The 13,225-nt window shown below is 38.2% G+C and overlaps 1 protein-coding gene and 1 pseudogene across 12 annotated transcripts in view; both read left to right on the forward strand.

Moving 5' to 3' along the window:
- PCDH9 (protocadherin 9) overlaps window positions 1-13,225 on the forward strand; it is an 897,448-nt gene that overhangs the window by 267,259 nt on the left and 616,964 nt on the right. The gene's annotated exons all lie outside the window — the stretch shown is intronic.
- Window positions 8,597-12,947, forward strand: LOC311618584 (nuclear prelamin A recognition factor-like; annotated as a pseudogene). The gene is made up of 2 exons: window positions 8,597-8,602; window positions 11,685-12,947. The product of its transcript is annotated as a nuclear prelamin A recognition factor-like (transcript).

Below are 13,225 nucleotides of genomic sequence, written 5' to 3' on the forward strand. Positions count from 1 at the left end.
GTAGCAAAAACTCACCTCTTATAGACTTTCATTTGATTATCTATATTACACTGATTACTAAATTGCTCTTCCATACAGTTTACTTAGAAATATATTACTTTTCATTCACTGTGAAGTTGCTTTTGGAGCGGGATGATATCATAGCACTTTATATATAAATATATTGCTGCTTACCATACCTTATGGCAATTATTTCTATTTCCTCTACTATACTAAGATCTCCCCAAGGTCAAGTACATTATTTTTGTATTCCTGGCACCTAGTTATCTAGTTCCTGGCACATAGTGTGCATTTGATAAAGGTTTGCTGAATGAGAACATTCATGAATATAGAAAGGCCTATTGAGTGATTCTTTAATTTCTTTGGCCCCTCTTCCACCTATTTTTCTTTGTCACTGCTCTAAGCAAAATGTTCAGCATTGCCTAGACGGTTTTGAATTTCTCAGGAACAGCCTTCAACTTCCTCAACAGTAGTTATTCCATATCATCAGAGGTGTTAAAAAAAAACATGTTCTGCTATCGGGATGTTCTTGGGAAAGATTCTTTTTTTTTATATATTTTATTGATTTTGTACAGAGAGGAAGGGAGAGAGATAGAGAGCTAGAAACATCGATGAGAGAGAGTCATCGAACAGCTGCCTCTTGCACACCCCCTACTGGGGATATGCCCACAACCAAGGTACATGCCCTTGACCGGAATCGAACCTGGGTCCCTTCAGTCCCCAAGTCGATGCTCTATCCATTGAGCCAAACCAGTCTTGGCTTGGGAAAGATTCTTAATCTATCTGTGCTTTTGTTTCCCTAGAACGGAAATAATAATACCTAATTTACTTAATGAGGTCATTTTTTATTAAATAATTCCATATGAATAAAACATTTAGCCAACACGTAATAAGTGTCTGAAACTTATTACGTGTTGGCTAATGTTAGCAATTATTATTAATTCTTTCCTAACCCAGTAGTTGGCAAACTGTGGCTCGCAAGCCACATGTGACTCTTTGGCTCCTTGAGTGCGGAACTTCCACAAAATACCATGTGCGGGCCTGTACATACAGTGCAATTGAAACTTTGTGGCCCATGCACAAAAGTCGGTTTTTGGTCTGGGTGAGTCTGTTTTGAAGAAGTGGTGTTAAAAGTTTAAGTTTAAAATATTTGGTTCTGAAAATAAATTTCAATTGTTGTACTGTTGATATTTGGCTCTGTTGACTAATAAGTTTGCCAACCTCTGCCCTAACCAAAAGTCCATTGAGATAATTTAATGTTAGGATAGATTGTCTGTTCCTCCCGAAAGGACTTATATTTTATTGACAGCTCTTCTAAGAAAACTTCGTGGTATCAGAAATAATCCTGATTGTTATAATTCAATAAACTTGAGAGAATTTATATTTTTGCTTTCTGTAGAATAGCCTATTCATGTCTATTCTGATTATTATAACCTTTATTATACTGCTTTATTGTATGCTTTATAGACATTCATCATGCTACTTCATGGTGAAGAAATGGACTTTTTAGTGGAAATTTTAAACTCATAATTTTCTTTTATTACTTTAGTACAATGATTAACATTCTCAAAATAAACAAAGAAGTAAAAGCCTAAGCATCTCGCACATCTCTAACAAAACAGGCTTTTATTAGTGTCATATCAAAAGTCACTTAACTACTATGCGGTTAAAACTGTCTTATTTAATCCAGGTAATGTCACAACACTGTTGCAGATAAGGTGAATAGTTCACACTGTACTGCATGTTCAGTCTCTCATGATTAAACTTTACAATATAAAATTTCACTTTAGAGCTGCTTTAGACTCTCAACTGCCATAAGACCTGAAAATTTTTATATGTGTAGTTTATCACTTATGAATGGGTTTTGTTTCCATAATGTGTGGTGACAGTCAATTGTTTGAGATTAGAAAGCTGTTTTACTATGGAAACAATATGTTTGAAGAAGTTAGGTGAACAGGTTAGCCAAGGAACAATGTGCTGGTAAACTGCATCAAGACAAAGTTCCGTAGACTGTTTCGAATACACCATTGATACATGGAAAAATGTTCTCAGGAGTTCATAATGGGGGTGACAACACTGTCTTTCCCTTAACTCTGGATTATATATATTTTTTCTGCTTCTTATACAATCCAATGTCTGTGCACATGGATTCAAGCCTCTCTCATCACAAGCCTATGGCCAATAGCAGGAAGTTGAACCAAGTAGGCACTGGAATGGCTCTGGAAAAGGGGTTATATCTAGAAAGGAAAGAAGAGAATGGAGTTGGCTTAGATAAAACAGAAATAAGAGTTTCTTTCCTATGTCCCATACAGATATGCCTTTATATTAGGGGTGTCGAACTCAATCAGAGAAGGGGCCAAAATCTAAAATCCAGCCTAAATCGCGGGCCGAATGGTTTACTGAACAGTCATAAACTGACAATGTCATAAACTGACAGCGGAGTGCAGTGATGACAGCGCGGTGCGGGCCACATTGCAAGGCCTGGCGGGCTGGATTTGGCCCGCGGGCCTTGTGTTTGACACATGTGCTTTATATCAATAACCTCCAGAGTGGAGAGCAAATTCCCAAGGGGGTGGTTGAGATGATGCACTGTAGTGTAGCAACAAATAATGGAATCTCAATGTGTTTTTCATTAAAGAAAATAAAGTTTAACCTTCTAATATTGAATATATGGATTGAAACTTAACCCAATACTAAGGTTATAGTGGCAATTTATACCTTTGTGAGGTATTCTGAGGGAAAAGGAGGAGAATCCAAACATGAAAAGATGAAGAGTGACACCCTATGTCACACATTTGCTTTTGGTGTAATGCTTCAAGTAACATGTTCACTCCTAATACGTGAAATAACAATCACATTATTCTGCTATGACAAGTAATCCTCAGCAAGTGGCCATGTGCCCATTTTTAAGTGGACAAAGCACAACACTGTCAATGAAATCTAATACAGTAGATGCAAGTAAACATCAAGATTACATGTCTACTTCTAGAATAAGCTTTACATTAAATACATTACATTTTCAAAACTAACTGATAATCTTCTAATAAGATGTCATGACACACAATATTGAAAATATAAAAGATATTTGAAATCCAATGTTACATCATCTTAGTCATGATGAATATTATCCTAGGTTTTACTGTGTCTTGATAGATAAGCTAACCTGTATTTACATGGATATACTTGAAAATGAACAGATAGTTACCTATACCAAGATTCATATTACTAGTATATCTTATTTTTCCAAGCCATTGGTCTAGACTACCATCCTGTTACCTCTTCCTTTTTCTTTGAGGGCCTCTAATACCAGATTCCTTTTCCACCCTTCCATCTGTGGCTCATAAATACAATTCATCTTCTTTGTAGCTGACCGTGGCACACAACTGTATCTCTTGAGCATTTATTTTTAATAAAATAGCCATGGTATGGTGTCTTGTTATTTGAAAGTTTGCTTTTGTTATTCCTTGTAATAACGTTCATTATAAAAAATTAAAAAAAAAAAAGATAAGCCTTTAGATTTCTGAAGGACTAAAGAAGCAATATTCCAAAAGATACCAGCTTTTAGCACATCAGAATTAGGAAAAGATGTAAGTTCTAAGAGGTTGGATGCAAAAAAAAAAACAAACAAAAAAAACTATGCCCTGGGGAAGCCACAAGGATAAACAAAACTCAGAGTTATTCAGAGGGCTAACTCTCCCTTTGATACTACAATTCAGTGAAGTAGGATTAGAATCCAAAGGAAGTAAAATAGAAGTTTGAGGGTATGGTTACAGTTTGAGTAATGTGAGATAGAGTTGATTGGGAAGGAGATAAGCATACTATAAAATAGGGAAAAAAAGAAAATTCCTGAGGCCATTGTCTGTTTACCAAATACCAAATGTTTCTTTTTAAATAAAACACAATTAAGTCTATTAACTTAATTTTATTTACTTTTGGTCTTATTTTACTATTTTGGAGGATGGCTGATAGGCCAAATAAAAGTCATAAAGCTCGTTTCTATTGGAACTACAGGTGACTCGAGTTGTTTTTCAAAACCAGATTTGGAATTTATGCATTAAATATAATGGAGATTAAAACTCCTTCAAATCATTCCTGTAAAAAAAAATAAATGAGAGAATGAACCAATATTTCAGATGTACATTTGGAAACTACCATAGATCTCAACAATTGGGACAAAATTTAGTGATTTCAGGCCTTATTATAAACAATGGTCTAGTAGTTTGAGAAAAACTAAGAATTGCACATATACTTGGTGAGCAGAGTAGCAGCAGCCATTTCTTAGGGGGAGCAATGGCGGCATGACTTAAACCATGTCTGGTTCAGGGTGCAACACTAAGTTGTAGTTGCAAGGTAAGCAAAGGTCCACAAAAAGAACAGGAATGGATAGTATATATTTGCATACAAATTATTATTTCTTTTTCTGTATTTTATGATCATTGTCTCTCATCCTCCTTCTTCTACCACTATTTATGTCTGTGTTTGCTCTTATGTATTTAGTAGGATAATATGATCAGTCTGTTTAATGTGTAAGATAATTAAGATTAGATATCTTTTGGCAACCATACTTCTAAGAATCAAAACAATTACATTGCATATGTGATTTGATTTCTTTCATTGTGCTGTGTATATGTATTAGCTATACATTAAAATGGAGTTCTCCACAATCATTGTGCAGGCACATAAGATTAGGAAATACCCAGCTGTAATACCAATACCATAACAATTTTCTTCTTTGGTTTTAAGAATTTTTTCACTCAGTGGAAGTTATATACATAAAAAAAAAAGATATTACATCAATTATATTAACAGCACATTTAATGATCTAAATTTTTCTCTTGATAAATCACATACTATTTAAGAGAAGCTTGAAGCCTTAACTGCAATGTAATTAGAATAATTCCTTATAAAATGTAAAACCAAGGAGATGTTTATTTTTTGTCTTTTTTAACTAAAATATATTTTTTCACTCTAAGGTCTCTTGGATATAATATTTGAATAGGCTTTTCCCATTTTATTATTTGTTTTGTTTCTACTCTTCATCAGGACAAATAGATATTCAAGGACACATCTGAAGGATAGAATTTATGGGTTGCCTGTTCCAGTGTGCATTAGATTTGCAGTCATTGAATAGATTAGTTTAAGCAATTAAAAGAGACACCATATAAACCTTACACAAGCATACAATGATGCCAGGAGGCAATGATGGCCTTGGGAGAGTATAAATCAAATAATCTGAATAAGATTATATTGTGGCTCCTTTTAAAAAACGCAGGAGAAAAAGCATACACTTTCCCATGCATTCATCTTTGATTTATTTAATGTTTTTGAGAAGACAGGAAAAATGTGGTTTAAGAAGGAGATTTTTAAGGACACATCAGTAAACATTATTCTGGAGGTAGTTGTTTGGTTTTGTTTGTATTCATTTGCATATTATGGACTGCTGTTTGCATAATAAGACCGCTGTTATTTCTAGTCCGTCCATGGATGATTACACATATGAATAACACAATTGTGTTTCCTTTGTGATATACATTGTTGTAATCTATGAAAGTATCCTACCATTATCTGCACTGAAGACCAGTGAGTCTTGCTACAGAGTGTTAGCTGACTATTCTGCAGCACTATATTGCCATTTAAAGCAGGAAGATTCTGAAAAGACAGAATTTGTTCAAATGCACTTTAAATCTTCAGTACTGTAATTAGAAAGCTGATCTCATGCATGGCCAAAGAGCTGAACAACTTGGCCCCTTTGATCAATATCTATGACTGACACAGTTGGGTAGTGATCTGCATAGATAAGTCGGCCAAACAATTAGACTGAGTAGCCAGCAATTCTGACACTGATCATTATAGGCTAGACAGAAGAATTCAATACAGGCTAGCTTTTCTTTCCTCTATTTTTTATTTTTTATTTTTAATTTTTAAATAAAGTGACACCCTCAGATATTTAGAACCGTAATGGAGAAAGGGTAGGATGGGGAATAACATAAACCTCACTCCTGCTACCATTAGGAAATGTCAGGGTCAGTGTTACAATCCAGAAGGGACACAGGATGAGACCTCAGGAAAAGAAAACTAGACATTTGCTCGAAATGGGGCTACAACTTTTTTAACTCAGTTTTTCTTAAGGACTGACAAAGAAATGCCTCTTGCACTTATCATTCTTAGTATATATGTAACTTCATATAATACTTCCCATTTCAACAAACAATTTTTAGGTTCTTCTGCACTGAAAATTACGTGAGAGTAATAATTATCACATTGTCTCTAGTTGTTATGCATCTAGCTTTTCTGAAATTCTAATCAGAGTTTCAAGAAATGTCAACCTGGAACAACTTTGATAGGTGTCAGATAATCTAGTTTTCCTTTGGAAGAATATCTAAGGCAGGTTTAATTTTCTATTTCTTCTTTTGTCAAAGACAATAGAATTGGGTCTAGAATAATATCTTAAAAGCATACATATATACATATACTTATGGGACACATAACCCGGAGCTACAATGTCATTATTATCAATATAATTATTTTAAAACCTATGATTTTTCCAAGAAACACTTTTGCAATTAACTTTACTCTCCAAATATGAAATTTACTTAGGTCTTTAGAGGGTGTGCATGTCCCATTTCATAATTAACATACGAACAAAAATCGAATAACTGATATTCAGAATAGATTTAGCTTTTATAATTGACTAGAGGCCTGGTTCATGAAATTTGTGAACTTGGGGGGGGTGAGTCCCTCAGTCTGGCCTGCAGTCTAGGAGCCCTCAAGGGATGTCTGACTGATGGCTTAGGGGAGCGGGCCTAAGCTGGCAGTCAGATGTCCTTAGTGCTGTTGAGGAGGCGGGAGAGGCTCTTACCACCGCTGCTGCGCTGGCCAGACTTGAGTCTAGCTTCTGGCTGAGCAGTGCTCCCCCAGTGGGATCAGGCCAAAACTTGCTTTCCAAAATTCCCTGAGGGATTGCGAGAGGGCACAGGCCAGGTTGAAGGACCTCACTGATGCACAATCAGGGCCAGGGAGAGATGCAGGAGGTTGGTCAGCCAGGCTGGACCAGAGCATGTCCAGCCTGTCTCACTCAGTCTCCATTGGCCAGATCCTGGTAGCAAGCTAACCTACCAGTTAGAGTATCTGTTCCCTGGTGGTCAATGCATGTCATAGAGAGGGGTAGAGCAGTCTTAACATACCATTGGCATATTACTCTTTATTGGTTGAATGGCCAAGCGGTTGACCAGACACTTAGCATATTAGGCTTTTATTATATAGGATTCTGTGTAAATCTAGGAAAATAAAATTTTGATAAAACACCAATTTAGGTCAAAGCACCAATATTTTTGAGATTTTGGTAACAATTTCTAGAAAGTGAATTAATCAATGCTTATTATTTAATTCATGTGCATGATAGTGTTTAATGCAAAAAACACTGGGCAAGAGTAAAATTTAGGTTTTCCAATCATACTATTGAATTTGAAGAGTACATTATTCTTACATTGGACAGGGTTATGCTGTGAACATAATTATAAACACTAGACTAGTGATTTCAATTTAATATTGCTTTATATGCTTCTGCATGAAACTGTGAGCAATAAAATGATAAAATAGGAAGTGTCTAAATATGTAATTTACTTGGGGGGATCTTAAATTCAAAAAGGGCTAAATGATGGATTTAAAAAAATAAAAATTGATTGACTTAACAATCATTCATAGCAAAGTATGGAGTAAAAGATTCGTTATGTAGTAAACATTTAGAAAAATAAATGGAATCACTAACACATTTTTAAAATAGTAAAAAAAAAAAAGTTCATTTTTGCTTTTAAAGAAATAGATTGACAGCTTACTGGAATGCTATAGAAATAAATTAGCACTGTTAGCATGGCTTTTGACAGTCTTTGTTATACTTACACATGTTACAGTTAAAAGATCTAAGGGAATCCAGCTATACTTGAAAAGAGACATTATGTCGTAGGGCTACAGAAGTATCTGGAAATGGCAGACTTTGGAGTGGAACTGCCCCACATGGATTCCCAGCTCTGCCATTGTCTAGTTAGGCACTCTTGATAGAATCATTTACATTTTTTGTTTCTTTCTGGATAAATTGTTTGTAGTGTACTAAAGGGGCATTTTAAGAATTAAAGATTATATGTGTGTGGTGCTTAAAACATAAGTGAATAAAACATGAAGATATGTGAGTATAATCTTAGAAGTTTCTAGTGGTGTGGTATGGACATTTGCCCTGGGCCTATTTGTATCAATGACTTTAATGTAGAAATATAGGTTATGCTTATCATATTTGCACTTAACGCAAAGCTGAATCGACAGCTAATGGATTAGATGATTGACACAATCAAAGTTCAGAAAATTTTGACTGATGGAACAGCATGCCCAAGCCATCAGCATGAAACAAAGTCTTCTACTCAAATACATGAAATGACTAAAAGAACCAAGGACGAAAGGAGTCATGATTTGACAGCAACTCATCTTAAAGGCTTAGGAACTCTTAGTTGATTGTAAGTGGACTATGAGTCATCCTCTGATGAGAATGCCAAGAAAAGCTAATGGAGTCTTGGGCATCATTAATAGAAGTATACTATATAGAGCTATGGAGGTAATTCCCACAGTTCTCTGCACTGAGCAGAACAAGTGGCAGATAATGTAATGTTCTGGGCATTGTATTTCAAGAGACTTAAATTAAGAAGAAGACAACGAAGTATCTGGAAATGATGCCTTATAGGCGAGTTGGTAGGTTAAATTTTATAGTCACCTATGAATATTTCAAAGTATTTTCCATGGAAGAATAAGCATCTTATTTCAACTTTTATCTGATAAAATGTAGGATTAATGGAAGTTCTATAAGCAAGTGAATTTGGATTTTTCTGTAATAAAGAAAGTTGTTTTTGACTGAACTGTTAAAAGGAAATGCCTTCCCTTATGAAGCGGTAAATCGTTTGCCAATGCAAGTGTTTAAGCAGATGCTGAATGATTTCCTGTTAGAACTGGATGGAAGTCTCCCTCATTGCACAAACATACTGAATACATGCTAGATACCAGGGTTGCAAAGATGATAAACAGAGATTAGTAAATGGTCCAAGTTTTAAAATATATGTGACAGATTGCAATGAAGGAGTACCCATCCCATTCCAAAAACCTCTCATTATCCTGTAATGTGAAATTCTTTATTAAAGTTTAACAGGCAAAAATAAAATGACAAAGGTAAACTCTGATGTCAAAATATCTAGTTTGATTTTTTAATTTATTTTAAACTTCACTTATTACAAGAAAGATTGTTACAATTTTTGTATTATGTTTTTAGATTGCATTTAGGATTATTATAGTTATACTAGTATATTGGGCTGACCTATGATTTTAGACAGCCTTGTCACATATAAAAATATTCATCTGTGCCTCAATATTTGGAAAAACCATATTACATTAAAGCAGTGCTGTCCAAAAGAAATTTCTGTCAGGATGAAAATGTTCTATATCTACACAGACTGATATAATGAGCCATATTTGGTTCTGTATACTTTAAATGTGGCTACTGTGATTAAGGAAACACATTTTTAATTTTATTTCTTATTTATTGGTTTAAATTCACATAGCCACATCTAGCTAGTAGCAACAATACTGGACAATACTGCTGTAAACAATTGGATTATTCTGATATCACAAACTATTATATTATACCTATCCTATATAATAAAAGGTTAATATGCAAATCAACCTAACAACAGAATGACTGGTCACTATGACATGCACTGACCATCAGGGGGAAGACACTTAACTCAGGAGTTGCCCCATGGTGATCAGTGTGCTCCAACATGGGAAGCACTGCTCAGCCAGAAACCCTGAGCCAGGCTCAAGGCTGGCGAGTGCAGCAGTGGTTGTCGGGAGCCTCTCCTGCCTCCACAGCAGTGTAAGGATGTCTAACTGACTTCTAAGCCATCAGTCAAACATCCCCTGAGGGCTCCTGGACAGCGAGTAGGTGCAAGCCGGGCTGAGGGACCTTCCAAATGCACGAATTTTGTGCACCAGGCCTCTCTAATGCATTAGTAAGCATATATGGATAATTAGACCAAAGGAATTCATTATTTTCTTTAGAATTATGAGGATTTAAATTTGTGCTACTATTTGTGGTGATGTTATTCATCCAACATAACTTGGAATCTGTCTCATCTTTGATAAAGTACAGTATGTATACTTGAATCCTTAAATCTCGCTTATCTAATGTCAGATCCACAGCTCTATTAGGATAATCCTCCTGCTTTTGCTCCTTTTCTTCCACATTCATCTGTGAATTAGGCATTAAAGTTTGGGTGTCGGACTATGGACCCTTTGTGGTTTATCCATTTGGCTTCATGCCTTTGGATTTTGTTTACTGACATTTCCTGGTTCTAAGCTACTAACAACTCCGTACCGCAAATGTTTCCAGCTTTCTTCTCTTTTTCAGACTGTCTCTCATTCTCTCACCTCTCACTGTTGAGCTCATTTCTGAACATTCCATTGAGTGTGCCACTACATGTATGGACACTGGCATATCCTCATAGCTCTGCAGCAAAAGATTAGTGCACCAAAATTACTGGGAATAGTTTTTACCTCATTATGAAGGCAGCTTAAAAACCTTTCATCTAAATATCACAGAATCATGAAAATATAGAGCAAACCTGAATTTAAGAAAGATTTGAATCTCTCATGCTTTGAGATGAATCTACTTTTGTTCTTGCTTCTATTCTTTGTGTGAAAAAGATATTTTAATATTTCCTAATGAATAGTTCTCTTTTCCAAAGAGAACCATCATTTTTTATAGTCTTCACATTCCCCCCCACTGAGTATTTAACACTGTAACCATGTGCTTCATGACAAAGTCGTTCATGCAAAGTGGGACCCACATGCAGAAGGAGCAGGAGGGCCAAAGGGGGAAGTGGAAAAGTTCAGCTGGTTGGTTAAAAGAATTTTAATAGGGAAAGTTATAGACATGCCATCTTGGGTGACAGCCGGACAAAATGGATCTCCACACTGGTTACCTCTTAACACTCGCAAGCATACCAATTCTACATCTGCCTAAGAAATGGGACAATATACTCTGAAATGACTGCAGAGCTGATGGAGGGGAACAAAGAGACCAGCTTCCAGGAGCTCAGTGTCAGGGCGAGTTAGTGGTAGTTTCTCATCAGCCCAGGGTCCCTGTGCACATTCTCTAGTCTTCTGGGGGTATGTGAGGGGGTGAAGGGTTTAGGTGGATTGGTTTTAAACTGGAATCAGCTCTATGTGTACATCACCCCAGAGAATAGCATCCTATATAATAAAAGCCCAGTGACCGAAAGGTAGAACAACCAGAATGACCACCAGCCCCGTGACAGCCACTTCCTCCCTCAGTAGTCCTGCAAGTTCAATCTCCAGAAAATGGGCCAGGCACCAACGAACCAGTGCTGCTGGTATGATTCCTACAATGCTGCTAGCCTCCTGGACCTCAGCTTCCGGCACCTCAGCTGCTTCCCCTCCCTAGAAGCTCCAAGGAGCTGCTACTGCTTTCCCCTGCTTCCTCCAGGTCACTCACACTGGCCCCGCCTGCCCCACTCCAGTGATCTGTGTGATCACTGCAGGCACAGAAGGAATACAGTAAAAAAAACAAAACAAAAACACACACACACACACAAAACAAACAAACAAACAAACAAACAACAAACAAGACAAGCAAACAAATAAACTATGACCAAGAGAATGCCACAGTTGACATCTGGAGTCCGGGTCAGGAGAATGGAGAGAAGGAAGAATTCCATAAGTTGGCTAATGCCATGATATTTCTGAGAGACTGCCTGGAGTGTGACAGTTGTGTGACCACAGAGGAAGGAGTCCAAGTTTCTCAGCAGATCACCAAGGGTTTCTTCTATGTTCTGAACCTTAATAAGAAATGGGATACCTCACAGCACAAAGTGCTGGGAGTGTCCATGTGTCCTCAGACTCTGCCTTATTTTGCTGCTAAATTCAGCCTCAGTGTCACTGATGCATCCCGAAGATTCTGCGCTTCCTCAAAAGCCTTGGGGTGCACTGTCTTGGACATGAAGATAGCTGCAGACTTCAGCATACTGGAGAGTCAGAAGGAATTTGTGCACTGGTACTGCCAGCACCTTGAGGAAGAGCTCTGGTGGGACTGATATTCAGAGCACGTGCTGGGTCACCCCATCACCCCCACCTCTGCACGGCCAAGTCTCCCCAAAAGATCATGGGCTCTCTGGTGAAGGATTACTTCACCAGATGGCAGAACCGTTCCCCAGACAAGATTTTCCACGTCATTGTGGCCCTGTGTTATAACAAGAAACTGGAGTCCCTTTGAGAAGATGTTCCCACAGCTTTGCAAAGTTCCTGGGGTGCTGACTGCCTGTTAACCTCAGGTGAAACTGTCCAGGTAATGGAGCAAAGTGACCTCACTGAGAACGCCGCTGCCATGGACGCTGTTTGGAGACATGAAGGAAGAGGAGGTGAGGCTCCACGAGGGTGCCAGCTCCAACAGGTACCTGGCGCACATCTTCAGGAATACAGCCAAGGAGCTGTTCAATGGAGACATGGGGGCACTCACTTGCCGCACCCTGAGGAACAAAGACTTCCAGGAGGTCTTCCTGGAAAGGAATGGAGAGGTTCTGCTATGCTTTGAGGCTGTTAAAGGCTTTTGGAACACCCGGAAGTGGCCCTGCAGCTGTAGAGGGGCACGTTTCCTGCCACCGTGTGGAGGTCCTGGCCTGCACCGGGCATGCCTAAGCAGCAGGGGCCAGGCCCAGGTGAGGACGGGCGTGCAGACAGGGCACTGCTGCGGCAGAAGGAAGGCATCTACGCTGCCATCCGGTGTGGCCCCCGGGACCAGTGCCCATGTGCAGGAGCTGTACCAGGAGTGGCTGGGCAAGGGGCGTGGGGGGGTCGACTCCCTCCAGGCACAGGCAGCCCTGCACACTGCCTAGCAGGGCTCAGGGCAGCCTGCCAGCAGCCAGGACAAGTGGTAAAGGTCCAGCAGATGTCCGGCCCACAGGCCGCCTGAGGACCAATAGTGTCCTGGCTCCCCCCGGATCCCCTGAGGACCCCACCCGCACATGAATTTGTGAACCAGGCCTCTAGTAGTGAAAATATACATACCTTTATTTGGCTGTTTTAAAGGCTGGCATTTCTGCTCTACGTTATCACTTGTTTTTCATATTTTTTTATTTTTAATTAAAAAGTATTAGAGCTGTTTTAGCTTCAC

The sequence above is a fragment of the Pipistrellus hanaki genome, assembly GCF_964339955.1.
Source record: "Pipistrellus hanaki genome assembly, chromosome: 3".
In the NCBI taxonomy this organism is placed as follows: Eukaryota; Metazoa; Chordata; class Mammalia; order Chiroptera; family Vespertilionidae; genus Pipistrellus; species Pipistrellus hanaki.